Source organism: Anabrus simplex, chromosome 1 (genome assembly GCF_040414725.1).
Source record: "Anabrus simplex isolate iqAnaSimp1 chromosome 1, ASM4041472v1, whole genome shotgun sequence".
In the NCBI taxonomy this organism is placed as follows: Eukaryota; Metazoa; Arthropoda; class Insecta; order Orthoptera; family Tettigoniidae; genus Anabrus; species Anabrus simplex.
The window spans coordinates 1,215,606,925-1,215,625,137 of NC_090265.1; positions in this window are offsets into that span (position 1 = coordinate 1,215,606,925).

Here is an 18,213-nt window from a genome sequence, read left to right on the forward strand (position 1 = left end):
TAAATATGAAATGAGCTATCTACCACACACTTTTATGAACCATAGCGTGACAGTGAAAACAATCTATATATTTCTCCATCGTAGCCAATATGTAGCCCCCAGAATTCAGCAGTCTATTCTGGTATGCTACTGGAACCGCATTTTGAGGACTATTACACGTAGGGTTCTTCCTCTTGAATTTCAAGCAAAGTGGTATATAGTTGTTCATGACACTGTGCCGACAAATAGTAAACTGTATAACATTCGTATGGCATAAAGTTCACTATGTACTGTATGTCGCAGGGGAGAAGACACTCTACTCCACCGTCTACATGATTGCACCCGTGTTACGCAAGCTTGGCAATACGTGACGTACATCATCAAACGACCTGCTCGATCCCGACATTTTCAAGTACCACCGGAATGAACAACTTCAGCTCATTTTACATCTGTGCTAGTGTTACTGATTGCAGTGTACGTGCATACAGTGTTAAAAACCCATGGAATTTCGAACTCTCGACACCATAGTTTGTGTCCTGATATCCAAGATGGTATTGGTGAAGTTTTAACGTCACCAAAAGCTAAATATGTTGGGGAATATAGTCCGTTAATTTACTCAATAATGGAAGGCTACTATACTGCAAACAATGCGAATAATTAAGAAAAATACTTGTTATTTTAATCTGTCTTTCTTATTTCTCTGAAATGTATGTTAACGTTCTGGCTCTGTAATGCCAAAAGAGTATGTTATTATTTTTATTTATTTTATTTTATTATTTTCATCATAACTGTTATGTAGTAATAATACAAAATTTCAGTAGTGCCAAGTTATAAAAGCAAAAAGGGAACTTTCAATTTATCAGTATGTATATTTTTACCAAGATATTTTTTGCTAATTATGAAATATCATCTATGTTATTATTAGTGTTGTATTCTTATTGTGTACCAACAGTACCGAAGGATTAGGCACAAGAACTATTTAATTATTTTACCCAAGAACAAGTCGTTACTGGTAATCAATTATTGCCATAGCAATGTAAGGATATTCAAGAACTAACAAGATTGTGGGAATGGAAAGATTTATTATAGAAAAGTAGACGTGTATTATATAAATATACCAAATGTAAAACTTGTAAAAAAATTGTATTTTTATAAATAAAAAGTTGTTAAAAACTTGACCTTATTTTCCATTTCAAAATGTTCACATATATTGGCTGGGAATCGAACCACTACTACCTTGGTTAGAAGTTTGTAATATTATAATTTGTTTTTCATGCTCCAGGAGAAGGACAGAATAGTTTGAAGGTTGGATGACCTTGCTCATTAAATTAATTAATTAAATTAATCATTAAATTTCCATTCCGCAATTTATGGGATTCGAGGGTCAACAGCTCAACCTTGAGCTCATCACACTCTTTGTTGGAGTGACAACAGTGATTTAACTCGAACCAGAATAGGCTCAAGAATGACAAAGGCTATTCGTTGGAATCATGTAAAATTGGTCCCTATTAAACCAAATATATTAGATATAACTACGTGAATCACTGCCGGTAACTAGAATACCTCACATTCCAAAGCCACCAACATCACTAAAACAAATACTATCTCAATGTAACTGGGAACAGTGGAAATTCACTTACTTGCGCATGTCATTCATAAAAATTAAAATGTAATACGACAGGAAGTATACTATTGGTCTATGGGTCTGTGAAACAACTAATGTAGATGGGGCTTGCCATTTTTTACTAGATCATCCATGAAACCCGTATGATTTATGGTAAATAAATAATAAACAAGAGGAAGAAGAATAATTAAATACCTTCCTATATGCCACTGCTTACCTTGCATTTTTCCAAAAGCCCTACAGTTCTAAGTAAATAATAATAGATTAACCCATTACTCTTCAAAATATACCTATGGTGACTTCCACGATACGGCAATGTGAAATTTGGAGTAATTCATTTCGTCCCTGATGAAAAAAAAATGCTGCCAATTTGCGAGTTAGAGATAACTGTAAGGTAACGTGCAGCATCGGCACGCAGAACTGGCCTCTAGCGGTGTGGTAGAGTCCCCAGTCTAGAAAGCCAAGAATAACGACCGAGAGGATTCATCGCGCTGATCACGCATCACCCCGTAATCTGCAGTCTTCGGGTTGAGTAGAGATCGCTCGGTAGGCCAAGGACAATCAGGGCTCTTGCACCATGGGGCTTGGTTTGGGGTTGAGTTCTTGTTGTTGATGATAAATATTATTTAAAGGGGCTTAACATCCATATCATCGGTCTCTAGGGTTGGGTTGCACAAGCAAGCACAGCGTCTTCATTGTATGCAAGCAATGCAAAACGAAACCCAACAGAGATTTGATTAATTGTGTGTTACTTCCGGAGAGGCCTGGTGCAGGTCTTTCTCGGTTGACGCTCATAGGCAATATGCGCGTCTGGGTGTTGCATTATTATTATTATTATTATTATTATTATTATTATTATTATTATTATTATTATGTTGTAGTTGTTAAGAGGAAATAACTATAAATAATTTAGCTGAGTAGTGGTAATTGGTTTCCTTCTTGGGACCAGTGTTAGAATAGGTCAATTCTATATTAGGTCTAGTGATAACCGATCATCACCCAGTACGTTCGGGTAATATCCAGGTATTCCAACACCCAGACAATAGGAAAGCGAGTACCGGCATTATCCAGTAACTTGTTCACTCAAAACCTTCATCTTACATTATGCGACTTCTAGTTTTTTTTTTTGCTAGTTGTTTTACGTCGCACCGACACAGATAGGTCTTATACAAAGAGGAAGATATGATGGGCCCAATGTTATTCATCCAACCAGTGAAACAAATGTGTTGGAAATTAGAGTCTACTATTTTTAACAGGCTTTAAAAGTCGAGTTAATTTTACAAAGATATTTTATTTTTAAATAAGAAAAAATTAAGGAAATGTAGGATTCAATAGGCTTTTCGAAAAGTTCGGTTTCTGTGTAAATAAACAAGTAAATTAACGTTATGTGGGCAAACCAAGAGAAATGTGGTGCCGCAAATAAACACTCTCGCATGGAAGGAAAGGGAATGAAATGCAGCGCCGAGAGTACCCACAAAGACTGATACTATGTGTAACGGGTACCAGGGTACTTTCGCTTCTGGTAACATTCATAACAGGTGACAAATGTACCTGGGTCCCGTCATCAGCCATACTATGCATACGCAATGCAAGGGGCTACGAATGTCATTGTCACTAAACTAAAGCCTGAATCGAAACTCGGAAATTGTGCTTATATGTGCTCTGATACTAATGAACAAACGACAAATTATTATTATTATTATTATTATATTATTATTATTAAAATGAGTTTACTAAAACAGCTTTGGCAAATCCGTCCGTCCGTTCTACTGGACCGATTTGATTCATTTTTGTTTTAATCTCTCCGGAATTACCTGCCTGTAAATCACGAGATATTGATAGGTCTGTAAGTTCAGCCAACTTTGAGTAATCATGAAGTAAAGTAATTATATGATCACTCCAATAATTGGAGGCGAACGATTACCCTACCCGCAAAATACATTCTGTACTTAGCAGGTTGCTGAGCGACTAACACTTTCATTAATATTCTGATTATGTCATTTTCGTCGTTATCAATGGCATTGCATGCAGCCATGTTTGAATACTACCTGTCAAGCCAGAAAGTATACCCTTCCCGTGATCACGAAGAATACTATTCCTTGCTAGATACTCTCTGATTCTCTAACCTTTCCCTGCTTCCTAATATATTCAACAGATAAAAGAACGTTCTTAATAAAATAAATGCTGCCAAGAGAAAAACGTTTAGGTACAAACAGACAGGAAAGCATATTCTAAGGCAAACTGCAATATACCAGACCGTAATACAGAATCCAACATGGCGATTGTCTTGGGCCATTGCCCTTGGCGTAGATTTGCAGTCTGCGTGAAGCAAGAGTAAAGCAACGGATGTAGGTTCTATTTAAAATTATTAATGCTGATCATGTTCATGATTTCCGAACAGAAGAACTATTATGTTCAATATTAAAAAGTACAAAACCACAAAATGATATTATTTATCGGTTATAAAATATGTAAATCACAAACACACATGGACCCACGTAACCCCAAAAACAGCAAAACTGAAAATCAAAAAAGGTTTACCAACATCTATCATAACAGCGTAAAGTACTTTTTAAAGAAAAACACAAAACACCGACTCCAGTACCATGAAGTGCCATTGTAAATTATTATAAAGTACAATAGACAACACGTAATGATGTATTATTAAAAATCTCTTTACTTTCAGTGATATAACTTAAGATTGAGGGAAAGGAAGTACAATTAAGCTGACACTGAAGATAATCTGCTGTCATGTTTCAGTAATTCGCATTCCCCTGCCTTTACGCTTGGGAGTTCGCTGTTAGGCTTGCTATCTTCACATTGTTGGTCTTGAGGTCCTTAGCTAGTTTCATTGATAAAATAATCACCAGAAGACTTTTGTAATTGTTGACAAAATTATTTTAAAAGATCAATTACTTTCCAGACAATCTGAGCTGTCACAAAGACAAAATTAAAACTTTAAATTGAACACAGAAAAATAACTCTAAAGTTACAGAAAAGTTTGTAGAAATCGATCGAGTGGCTGCGCCGTTCGAGGGGTAGTGGGTTCGAACCTCACTGTTGGCAGCTGTAAAGGTGGTTCTCCATGCCTTTCTATTTTAGCACCAGGCAGATGCTGGGGCGATACCTTAATTAAGACCACGGCCACTTTCTTTCCAATCCTAGCCCTTTCCTATCCCATCGTCGTCATAAGACATATGTCGGTGTGTTGTTAAACAAATTGTAAAATAATCGTAAATTATCAGTCAACGTCACAATAAAGAAATCTACAAAAACCACTTTACACATAATTATCAGGTATTATAAATCCTGAAAGTAAACATTCAAAATAGTAGCCGAGCAGCGCATAGAGCAATTTTATATCTGATCTATTTATAACGAATGCTACGGAGCAGCACGGGCTCTCTAGTTAGTAATAATAATACCGAGCTCGATAGCTGCAGTCGCTTAAGTGCGTCCAGTATCCAGTATTCGGGAGATAGTGGGTTTGAACCCCACTGTCGGCGGCCCTGAAGGTGCTTTTTCGTGGTTTCCCATTTTCACACCAGGCAAATGCTGGGGCTGTACCTTAAGGCCACGGCCGCTTCCTTCCCACTCCTAGCCCTTTCCTGTCCCATTGTCGCAATAAGACCTATCTGTGTCGGTGCGACGTAAAGCAACTTGCATAATAATAATAATAATAATAATAATAATAATAATAAATAATAATAATTTTATAGACATGATATAGGCTTTTGAGCTTATGCCGTGTCAAGAAAATAACGTGAAATTCTTTGCGTTTCGCAGGGAACTGTGCTCTGCGTCATCAGAAGAAAATCTCGACTGTCCACGAGAAAGGCTTCTTAAACAATGAGATTTTAAAATTTAGACGTTGTAATAGAAGTGGAAATGGTACGTTCATTCGTCACCAGATGGCTCTCCGGTTGCAGCACAGCGCTAGCGTTCGAAGCGAAAGCTGACCGAACCATCAGAATCAGTCTAGATTCTTCGACTCCGCTTCGAACGCTAGCGCTGTGCGGCGTCCGGGGAGCCATCTGGTGACGAATGAACGTACCATTTTCACTTCTATTACAACGTCTAAATTTTGAAATCTCATTGTTTAAGAAGCCTTTCTCGTGGACAGTCGAGATTTTCTTCTGATGACGCAGAGCACAGTTCTCTGCGAAACGTAAAGAATTTCACCTTATTTTCTTGACACGGCATTAGCCCAAAAGCCTATACAGTATCATGTCTATAAGTACGGGCCGTGAAGGCATCTATGGTAATATTTTTACAGTTTGCTTCACGTTGTACCGACACAGACAGGTGTGACGATGGCTATGGGAGAGGACTAGGAGTGGGAAGGAAGAGACACTGACCTCAATTAAGGTACATCTGCCTGGTGCGAAAATTTGAAACCATGAAAAGCCATGTACAGGACTGCCGAAAGTGGGGTTCGATCCCAACATCTCCCGAATGCAAGCTGACAGCTACGTGACTCCAACCAGGCAGCCATTCACTCGGTAGCCAATTATTACTAAAATCCGGTTTTTTTTTTGGAAAGCAGTGCAGTAACAATTAAAATCAACTTGTCAGGTGTAGTGAAACGACATTAACTAAGAGTAGTCATTGGCGAGAAATATCGGTCCTAAAAGCGCTCTTTAAATAAAATTAATAAAGGCATGGTTTCGAGATGAATTGCTTGAATGTTGTTTAATCAGAGTAGCCTTGAATTACAGAGTTTTCTGTGATATCTGTGGATATTATATTTGTCCGTGAGTGATTTTCAATCGTGCGTGTGCCCCAAGACCTATTGATAGCGGTCAAGTTTTGACAGTTTTGGTTTCAAAGCCCCAAGCCCGGCTCCATTCAGTAGTGGGACCTGTTGTTCGTGCGCGACAGCTCGACTTCAATGCGGCTTTCCCTAATTCACAAGCCGCTCGCTTCCACAATGGTCTTTGTGTCAGCAACATGTTAGCTAAAATTAATGTCTTCTCTTGTAATTCATAATAAAGAACGTAAGTGGTTTCATAGTGGTCATGTCAGGTATCTCCCGTGGAATATCTTTCAGGTGGTGACCACCATTTTAGGATCGTTCTGGGGTTGTCAGTGTAAAAAGTAAGATATTACTCAATTACAGTTACAATTGTCTGCCTCTGTGGTTAGTATGATTAGCTGCCACCCCCAGAGGTCCGGGTTCGATTCCCGGCACTGCCACGAAATTTGAAAAGTGGTACGAGGGCTGGAACGGTGTCCACTCAGCCTCGGGAGGTTAACTGAGTAGGGGGGGTTTCGATTCCCTCCTCAGCCATCCTGGAAGTGGTTTTCCGTGGTTTCCCACTTCTCCTCCGGGCAAATGCCGGGATGGTTCCTAACTTAAGGCCACGGCCGCTTCCTTCCCTGTTCCTTGTCTATTACTTCTAAACTTCCCATCCCCCCACAAGGCCCCTGTTCAGTATAGCAGGTGAGGCCGCCTGGGCGAGGTACTGGTCATCCTCCCCAGTTGTATCCCCAACGCAGAGTCTGAAGCTCCAGGACACTGCCCTTGAGGCGGTAGAGGTGGGATCCCTCGCTGAGTCCGAGGGAGAAACCGACCCTGGAGGTAAAACAGATTACGAACGAACAGTTACAATTACAATATTACTAAACAATACGTGCCTGCCCCGGGTTCTATTCCTGGCTAGGTCAGGGATTTTTTACCTTGGTGATTGGAATTCAGTAGCTATCTGACGGTAAGATTTGGTTTCGTTTAGACATAAGGTTATTTTTACTTATCTCCCAAACTCACATATTGAAAAGTGACAGCCATTCTGTCGCAAACTAATATATACGTATTAAAATTATTTTCTGTTTTAATTTAAAAGAAACGTGGAGTGTCGAAAGCATCAATTCCAGCAAAACTCTGTAGTATATTCAATTTGTTACATAGGTCGTCAACAGCGTGATACAATTATAGATTCTGAGCAGAAATTCATCAATTCATCAACGGTTCGTGGCGAAGCAAACGACATTGATTATTTCTCATCTGTTTTTTTACGTTACGCTAGCCACGAATTATTTATATATTGAATATAATAAGTTAACATATTGTGAACCGAGTGCTGTATTGATTTCTGCAATTGTATTTATCGTGTTTATTATGGAAACTTATTTCCAGTCAAACGGAGTGGGACGTCTGAATGGGCCCAGTTTGTTTCACTTTAAATAACGTTACGATGAGCGATTCAACAAGGAGGTACCAAGTAACAGAACAATGTTAGCTATTGTTGGCAAGTTCCCTCATGCGGGATCAGACTTTGTCAACGAAAGGAGACTGTCACACACGGAAATCATGGACGACTTATCGAATAGCTGTTACAGTATCCAATCGCTGGGCAATCGCTTACCCTTCTGCAACAACACTTTGGAGATCGCTTAATTTCTCCTGGAACTTCATTACCGTACCCTTCCTTCCCCTCGGATCATACAGTCCCTGAATGCCTACATATATGACGTGTTCAAAAAATCCTTTTTCAAGACAGACGATCCACCTAAATTTATTCCTGAACTAGCAAATGTAACCATGCTTTGCTACGGTACTCTATACTGTATACGGTTTTCTGCGTAAATTACCGCAAATGCAGTGAGACAAATTGCATTAAATTGCAAGTCTCTTAGCGCTATCCGAGAAACAAAACAGAGAGGACGCCATACGTTGCTTCTGAAGTAAGGTAGGCATTGGGGAAGTTTTGAGTATAATGGCAGGCCGCATTTAATACTGCCAATCACAATCAAGTTCGGGAGTTTCTACTATGACGGCAAGCTCGCTTTGTAACGGTTCAAATCCCGTTACAAGATATCTGTATTTTTATTATTTTATCTGTATTATTATTATTATTATTATTATTATTATTGTATCTGTGAGATTACTATTATTTTGTTATTATTCAATTCGATTATGCATTGCTTGTCGCTTGCGTATTTGTATTTGAGTGTATGCATATATACGTATATGTAGATTAACATTAAATACCTGTACAGTGAGAGTTTCGATATATCAGATGTGGATTGTGACGTTATTATATTTTGCACTACTGGCAATTTGCCAAGTCATTGCTACGTCATGGCTATGTCATAGTGAGTTTTTAGCAATTCGCTCAGAGACTCAGCCGCCCCAGGGGATTTCACCAGTACATGCAACGGGTTGAGGCGTTGTGGGAGTATGTCATTGTTATTTCTGGAGATTACGTAGCTGTGTCAACCAACGTCTATAAAAGGTGGGTGCATATTGTAGCGTCAGTCATTATTTAAACGGAAGCAGTAGAGTGAAGAAGCCAAAATGGATAAGTGAACAGTCATTAGTTAAACGGAAGCTGAACAGTGAAGAAGTCTACTAGATGAAGAGGCCTCAGTCGGTCAGTCAACGAGTGTGAACGAGAGATGGAGAAGACTCAGTGAGCCATTAATCATTGGTCATTGAGAGAGTGAGGCCAAAGCTGGTCGCTCACTTAGTTGAAGACACGGACGCGAGGGCTTACCATGGAGTCAGAGAGGGATACCATATTGACTTACAAAGAAGTCAGATGATATGGAGAAGAAGCAGTCACAAGGATGTATCACCAAGTTAGGCGTGACACATCTACAGTAAACACCAGATCAAAGGATTACGTCGTAATTACACTCAAAGTGTTGAAGGTACAGTCAAGTGAATCAGTGAGGGAAATATTTCGTATAAATTGTTAAATGTCCGGTCAAGAAGAATTCAAAATCATGCCTAGCTTTCTCTCAGTTGCAATGTCATCATTTCATATTCTCATCTGTTTTATCGCAACAAGACTCACTATTTTTTACATATTATTTAAAGAATATATTTTGTTCTATCAAACGAATTCATAGTTTTATTTCAATGACAGTAAAATATTTTAACCTCAAAATTAATGGGGAAACCGAACGCCAATCTCCTTTTCCCAGAACTTATATGGTATGTTATCAAAAGTAAGCTTATTACCCCACACCCTAGAGATAGTCAAGATTCTCATTCTATTATTGCTGCACTGAGTGGCAGCTGGCGCCTTTCAAATAACGTATGTGTAAGTAAGTAGGTAAGAAGTAAGTTTGAGTCCAGGGTTCGACGATTGTGTATTTTATTTAATGAATGTTAATTTTCATAATTTTCAAGTTAATTGCAGATATTTTATGTTTTCAATTTAAATGCAGTTTTATAATATTTGTAAAATTAGTCAGCGACTTAGAAAAGTCTCAACTTGGCAAATGCCATTCACAATAGAGATAGAGAGTTTTCATTATAAAGAAAAGCACCTTTTCGTAATGCCAGTCACAATCGAGTTAGAGAGATTTGATTATAATCGATAAATACACCGCCATATAGCGTATCAACAATCTAGGCACGATAATAAGTCACAGGACCAAAGTTGTAGATCTCTATGAAATGAACGGCGATTGTGCTACCTGTTTTGTGATACGACTAACCGTTTAGCCACAAATTATCCTGAAACGCAGGCCTGCACCGTCAATCAAGTTGCATATATACTTCAATTTTTCCGGGGCCAAAACGTTATACATTTGAACAGCTTGGAATTTTTCCTCAAAGAAAAGTGTATCAAGGTTTCGGGAGTAGCACTTGCATATATACGGAGTAATTAAGAAAGAAACTAATACCGTTAGGGAAGTTGAAATTAATGGAAAACGGGATTATAACCGAGAACTGACGAATAGGAAAAATATGTAAATACCAAGTGGATGTAATGGAAAATAAAATATCCAACAATAAATTGTCGTGGTATGACTTACGGATATAAGAAGGCAGTATGAGAGGAGAAATTTAGGCGTAGGGATTCTTAGATGAACAGATAGGAAGAAGACTTATGTAGTTAATCCTTAAGCCGTAACAGGCAAGGCAGAGGAAAGAAATTAAATCGGAAAACACAAGTAGAATAAAAATAGAGTGAAAATTATAGCAAATGCCAGATAACACCTTACGTTGTGAAATTAACAGCGCCCCTTAGAACGATTGTAACCTCCAACAGTATTCCTCCAATATCCCGCAAAATGGCCGATTGATGGCTCTCTTGCTTTCTACCCAAGGAACAACCACGAGTTTTTGGGAATTATGACGAAAATGGCAGTACGTTACTTTCCTGCTGGCAAGCAGTCAGGGCGTTACCATGGTAACCTGCAGGTTCGTTGTCGGTCTGTTTGTCACTCAATGCAGATCAGGAACCCCGCAGAAAATAGTAATTTTCTCCATCATTTAAAGAGTAAGCGAAATTCTATACATTTAAAAGTTGTATATAATGAAGGGACGTGTCACATATAGTCCACAGATTTACGGAGTATCAATAGTATAAGAATACTGTTCTGGTTTCCCTATAAATCTCCCATCTGTTCAGAGATTTTAAAATTGCATGCATACCAAAACCTTTCGCGGGATGAGTATGCTCCAAATATGGAGTTTGGTTGAGATCTATCCAACCGTTTTGCCATTATGGCGGAACAAACAGGCACGAAAAATAAAAACCACTGATACGGTCTTGAGTTCATCCAAAACGCAAAAATATCTGAAAAACTGGCAAAGTAAACGAAATTACAGACAGCGGACCGCCACAACTTTTATATAGATCGAAGAAAACTTAACTTCTATGGCCGGTACTCGTTCACCAAAATGTTCCATACTCTTCATAAACGTTTTGATAACATTTTAAACACATATTGCACCAATGCAATTAAAAGACGTTTCAGTGTCTTTGTTTTTCCGCATGCGGATATTGACCAAGACAATGCCTTCCATTATAAATGGCACAGAATGATTAAAACCCTAATCCTTTTGATATATTCATGTACTGTGCGTGTTATAAGAAAAACAGGATTGCAGAACGTAAAATTTATTCGTGTAGTAAAAATCTCATTTCTGGAGCTTATGCCTAAATGGTACCAAATCCATAAGTAAAATTTTACAGGAGAGAATGGACTCTAAAATTCTAACTGCAAATTTATTTTAGCGTTATAATTATGTTCAGATACAATAAATGCATTATTATACAAATTATTTCTGTTAATCTGTTTGCAGTTTAAGGAACGTTCAAGAAACTCAATACTTCTATCCGAATAATGTTGTTGGCTTTATTACCCACTAACTACGGTTTTCGGAGACACCAACGTGCCGGAATTCAGTCCCGCAGGAGTTATTTTACGTGTCATTAAATCTACTGACTCGAGACTGACGTATTTGAGCACCTTCAAATACCACCGGACTAAGGCAGGATCGAACCTGCCAAGTTAATGTCAGAAGGCCAGCGCCTCGACCATCTGAGCCACTCAGCCCGGCTATCATAAAGATAAATTTCACAGCAGTCGTCAAAGAACTGACTCTATTTAAATATATTATGATCAAAATTAAGTTATTTACAGTGAAGAAGCAGAGTAGTAAAACAAAATGAAACTATAACACGGAACACAACAATGTAATTAAACCAGGTGTCCTTTGCTGTTTGTCACGTGTCGCGGAAATGACTCCTCATTAGGTGCATAGATGAGTTATCTTCTGGTCAATTCACCCTGTGGTATTTAGTAGGCCTACTTACTGCCATCAAAAGTGATTTTCAATGCCTTGTTTGACATGGATTTGGGCCGTTTGAGGACTTCTTTCCCTTTCATATTGCGGAGCTTCCTACCATCATATGTATACCATCACAATCTTTTTTATTTATTTGCTATCTCTTGAAGCTTCACATTTTAGTTACAGTGTGTTCAGTAGCTTTAAAATAGAACTGTCAGTATATTTTTACGGTGTACACGCCACGTCTTTCTATGTTATCATTAGATAACTGTTCCGTATCACTCGCTTTTTTCAGTAATTATTTCTAAAGTTACCGTTGGTTTTATGACAAAATTAATTAAAATTAAGGTGTGTTAATTGATCATTCATCTGAATTTCATTGAAATCAGTCTGGTACAACCCAAATGGGTCCCATGAAAGTGGGATGGAGTGGTTAGCTCTACTTCCTGCCGCCTTTGCTCCCATGAATTAAACTGTTACTCATGTTTTCATGTAGGCTGAGTGAAACTTAGGGCCAAGTGCCTCTCCAGAAATGGATACCTCGTTTCTAAGTATTTAGACTTCCTATCGGGGAAGTGATATATGCCCTTCCGAATGAACCACCCACGCCTTTAAGGCTTTGGCTAGAATGTTACAATGTTGCTGCTAGTATCAGTATTTCTGAAATTATGTTCTGAAGAAAATTCTTTTTGACATTCAAACGTATTAGGTTTCCAGTTATTTTTCTTCTTGGTTAAGTAATAATAATAATAATAATAGAGTTGAGTGTGTGGTCCATGTCACACATGTAGGTTTTCGCCAGTTTTACGTGGTATCGAACCCACGTCCTTCAAGGCGAACCGAGCACTCCTGATTTATTCGGTCAGGCAGGCCTTGAACAATTATTATTATTATTATTATTATTATTATTATTATTATTATTATTATTATTATTATTATTATTATTATTATTATTCTCTAAATCGTTAAGTCCAACTAAGGAGCGCGTGTGAACTTATTTAGCACGGTTCAGGAGATATTTTCACGGCAAATGACTGACTTATACATAAACTTAATTTGCATAATTGCGTTTTAAACGTAGGAACATTTACGGGCTTGACATGATTATTATCTAAACCTAACAAAATAAAGAAAATCTCCAAAATGTAGTGTACCAATGGCAATGAAATTTAAATACATAATATTTTGGGAGCTTTCGAGTTGTTCTTCTGAACTTCTTAACTGTAAATCCTTCTCCCGATGAGAATGTTCTAACAAAGTAGAACATGTGTATTTTGAACACAGACTGTACGCGTGGAGGAACATTACTTCTTATTCTGTATCACCGTAGCGCTGGAAGAGGAAATATGCACTTATAAATGTAATTTATTCACTCCCTCTCAAGAATGGCACCCTCACCAGCTGGAACGTCATCTCAGGCAGTTCTTGTAAGTATTCCTCGAGCTTCAGTGGTTTGGAACCAATCGACAGCCATGTTGTGCAGCTGCGCTGACATATTGCCTAATGGAGTGTACAGCATTAGATAGTATAGCCTATATTCAATACAGCTCAGTCGGTATTAATACCCACTCGGCGGGAGCGAATCTCTTTGGAATAAGAAAGAGGCTATTATCGGGATCCTTACTATGTACCTTACTCGAAAAATACGGACAACACAATAAAAATAGAACACCGTACAATCCCTTGTGTTTTTGTGTTTAATGCGTTTCCCCTGTTCAATTTGGCTAACAGGATCGGCGAGGTGAATTATGAATGAATGTGAACAAGACGAGTTTGAATTTTATTTACACAATTAATTTAACATTTAATTGAACGTATTTATTTTAGCCGACATCTATTGTGCAGTCTGTTAATCGTGTTGTTTCTATTGATAAGATACCGGGATCGATCCTGGTTGAAGTCAATGGCATTTGAGGGTAATTACATCCGAAAACTTCGTTTCGTTCGCCACCAGCACTTGAAAGAGCTGCTACGAGAAAATCACTTTCGGATCGTTTAATGTATGACTAACAATTGAAGGGTCATTAATGAAGTAACATTATTGTTCATCTTCAGAGACATCACATCGCTCTACTAGATATTATCATTGTAGATTTCTACTTCTGTGGGTGATTTCATAATGTATGAAGTTTTACACCATCGAAATAATAATAATAATAATAATAATAATAATAATAATAATAATAATAATAATAATAATAATAAACCGCTGTAGAAGAAAGGATACACAAGATGAAATGAAATGCCGTATGGCTTTTAGTGCCGGGATATCCCAGGACGCGTTCGGCTCGCCAGGTGCAGGTCTTTCTATTTGACTCCCGTAGGCGACCTGCGCGTCGTGATGAGGATGAAATGATGATGAAGACAACACATACACCCAACTCCGTGCCATTGGAATTAACCAACTAAGGTTAAAATCCCCGATCCGGCCGGGAATCTAACCCGGGGCCCTCTGAACTGAAGGCCAGTACGCTGACCATTCAGCCAGAGAGTCGGACGATACACAAGATGGAAATCGAATTCGGTGTAACTAGGAATATGTTCTTATTCTTCTATCGCTTTTTTCCCCATGTATGTGGATCGCGGATATGAACTGTGTAGCACATTTGGATTTGGCCCTGTTTTTCGGCCGGATGGCCTCCCTGACGCCAACCCTATATGGAGGGGTGTAACCATTATTGCGTGTTTCGGTGGTGGTTGGTAGTGTAGTGCGTTGTCTGAATGTGAAGAGGAAAGTGTTCGAACAAATACAAACTCCCAGTCTACGAAGCAGAAGAATTAATCACACGCGATTAAAATCCCCGACCCGGCCGGGAATCGAACACGGGACCTTCTGACCCGAAGGCCTCAATGATGACCATTCAACCAATGAGTCGGACATAACTAGGAATATCGACAACAAAAAGCGTTTATGTAAAAACGCTTAAAATACGACACAACAAAGTTTTTTGTGTTTTTTTTTTGTTTTTTTTTTTTTTGCTAGTTGCTTTACGTCGCACCGACACGGATAGGTCTTATGGCGACGATGGGACAGTAAATGGCTAGGAGTGGGAGGGAAGCGGCCGTGGCCTTAATTAAAGTACAGCCCCAGCATTTGCCTGGTGTGAAAATGGGAAACCACGGAAAACCATTTTCAGGGCTGCCGACAGAGGGGTACGAACCTACTATCTCCCGAATACTGGACACTGGCCGCACTTAAGCGACTGCAGCTATCGAGCTCGGTTTACAACACAGTAGTCAAACCGGATTATCTATACGTGAGTGAATGTCTAATACTTAATTACAAGCTGAATACATTGGAAATACTGAAAAGAAAAATTATACGGAAAATACTCGGTCCGCTAAGAACTACAGAACTCTGCATATCATAAAGGAATGATGAAATATACCGGAATATAGAAAACATAACAGATATTATGCGGAAGAGGCGATTGATATTTTTTGAACATTTATACAGAATGGATGAAAGAAAGTTAACCAAACAGATCTTCAAATACCTTTGGAAAAAGAAGTCTACAACAGACTGGATTCATGAAGTTAAGGATTTGGAGAAAAACAGGATAAAGGAATACGAAGAAACAGAGAGAGAGATTTATACAAAGAAAGTATTAATACAGGAAGGATACCTAGGTCGCGAGGAAAAAAGAGGCTTCGAAATGAGCTGAGGAGAGGAAAAGGAGTCATAGTGAGCAGATGGAGTATTGGAGTAGGAAGGAGGAACAATAAAGGATGAAGCATTAAAATTGTCTCATGATACCTAGAAGACCATAACGGAGAAATAATAATAATAATAATAATAATAATAATAATAATAATAATAATAATAATAATAATAATAACAACAACAAAACTGGGTGGACTCAATATTTTATTCATGAGTTAGAAGTAATGTACATGAAACTAGCGAGATGAATGGCTGGTTCACGCGTGCACATAAATGGTGTCCCGACATAAAAATTCTACACTGCCCAGCTCCGGTACTGAAAAGGACGGGAGGGATTGAAGGGGTAGTGTTGAAGGTCACTCCAGTGCCGAAAAAGGAGGGGAAGGGAGTGAACGGGCAGTGCTGAAGGCATAATGTATGTATTCCGTGGCGGTCTACATTTCGTTATACTGTTGTTATTATTTTTTTTTTTTTTTGCTAGTTGCTTTACGTCGCACTGACACAGATAGGTCTTATGGCGACGATGGGACAGGAATGGGCTAGGAGTGGGAAGGAAGCGGCCGTGGCCTTAATTAAGGTACAGCCCCAGCATTTGCCTGGTGTGAAAATGGGAAACCACGGAAAACCATCTTCAGGGCTGCCGACGGTGGGGTTCGAACTTACTATCTCCCGAATACTCGTTATACTGTAAAAGGGCTTCTGTCATATCACAAGTGAATCGAGACCGTATTATTGACATGTGGGAGGCTCACATGGTCCCCCAAACAATAGCTGAAGCAATACCATACACTTTTGAGACAGTGTGGAGATGGGTGAAAATATGGCAAGAATGAGGTGAAGAAGGGTAACACGACTCCTAGAAGAACTGCTCCGGAACAGAATGCTGGAATCGTTCAAACTATGGACAATTCTCCGTTTGCGACTATTGGTAATGCGATTGCCGCATTAGACTTGCCAGTAAGCCGGACTACCTTGAGTCGCCGACTCCGCGATGTAGGTATTCACAATCAATGAGCTGCGAAAAAGGGGCGACTTCTTCCATTCCACAGAGAAATTCATGTAGGCTTTGCACTACAAGAAAGTGTTACTCCACGACAGGAATGGGAATTTACAATTTGGTTGGATGAAAATGTATTTTGCTCCGATCCGGGTAAACAGCAGAAGTGCTGATGTCCAGTTGGAAGCCCTTTGTCAAGGTTAATATTCAGTCGGGTTGCATCACATATGGCTTATTGGAGTGGATAAGTGATACCGGTGCAGCAGAGTTCATAGAGGAAACTCAACATGACTCCTTGTGAATATGTGGACAATTCAGAAAGTGCTGCTCTTCCTATTGTTCGAGCTGTTTACCTCGTAAAGAAGTTCCCGTTATGATGTTTGTGCAACATAACTGCTCTGTTCGAACTGCGCATGTAAACGAAGTTTCTTTCAAACAGCATCCTTTTACGTTCATGTGCTTGACTGGCCTCCAAAGTCGGCTGACTTAAACGTAATAGAACATGTTTGGGCAAGAATGGTAAACACGTGAGTTCAGGAGAGGACAAGAGCGGCTCTGTTAATGCACTGCCATCGAGTTTGGGCAAATGTGAGGAATGAACCAGACTTTTTCCAATATCTAATAGATTCCATTCTCAAGCGGTTAAAGCAAGTGATAAACAGGAAGGGGACATGGACTGATTATTAATGTTCTGAAAGGGGGAGGAACTCATCACTTTATACTTCTTATGAGGTCAGTATTCAACACAACTCTTTAGTTATTTAATACCCGGGCATCTACGAAAACCGTAAAAGAGTAGTTAGTGGGACGTAAAACAAATAACATTATTATTATTATTTAATACCCATTTCACATTTAGTTTTGTGTTTAATTTCCATTTTTCTTTTCTTGAAATTATGTAACTATGCACAGTGCAGTGTATTTATTATTTTACCGTACGTTTGTTTTATTTATATATTTTCTAGCAAGATACGATACGTTCGTATTTTTGATAAGATATTTCTGTAAAACACTGTTAAGTTTATAATAATTACTTATGTTGAGATGTTGCAAAAATAGCATTTTCGTTATATATTTTAATAAACGATATTGTATTTTATGGATATTGAATTTTAATTACATTAAATTATTTTCGGATGCGTTTTCTTGTTGCAAAAGCATATATATTCAGAAATGTTTATAAAGAAATGCTTAAGCAGCTATAATACTTTATACATCAACATCTTACTTTAGCATATAAATTTTCTGTTTATATAATTTATCGTAATTCTATATCCGAGGTGGTAAATTATGATGATATAACATCAGTAAAATCCAGAAGAAAGTTACGAACCAGTAAAGGATGTTTTCAAATTACGACGCGATATTACGCAGCTACAAAATATTCCGAACTAGTAGCAAAAATGATTTTCGGT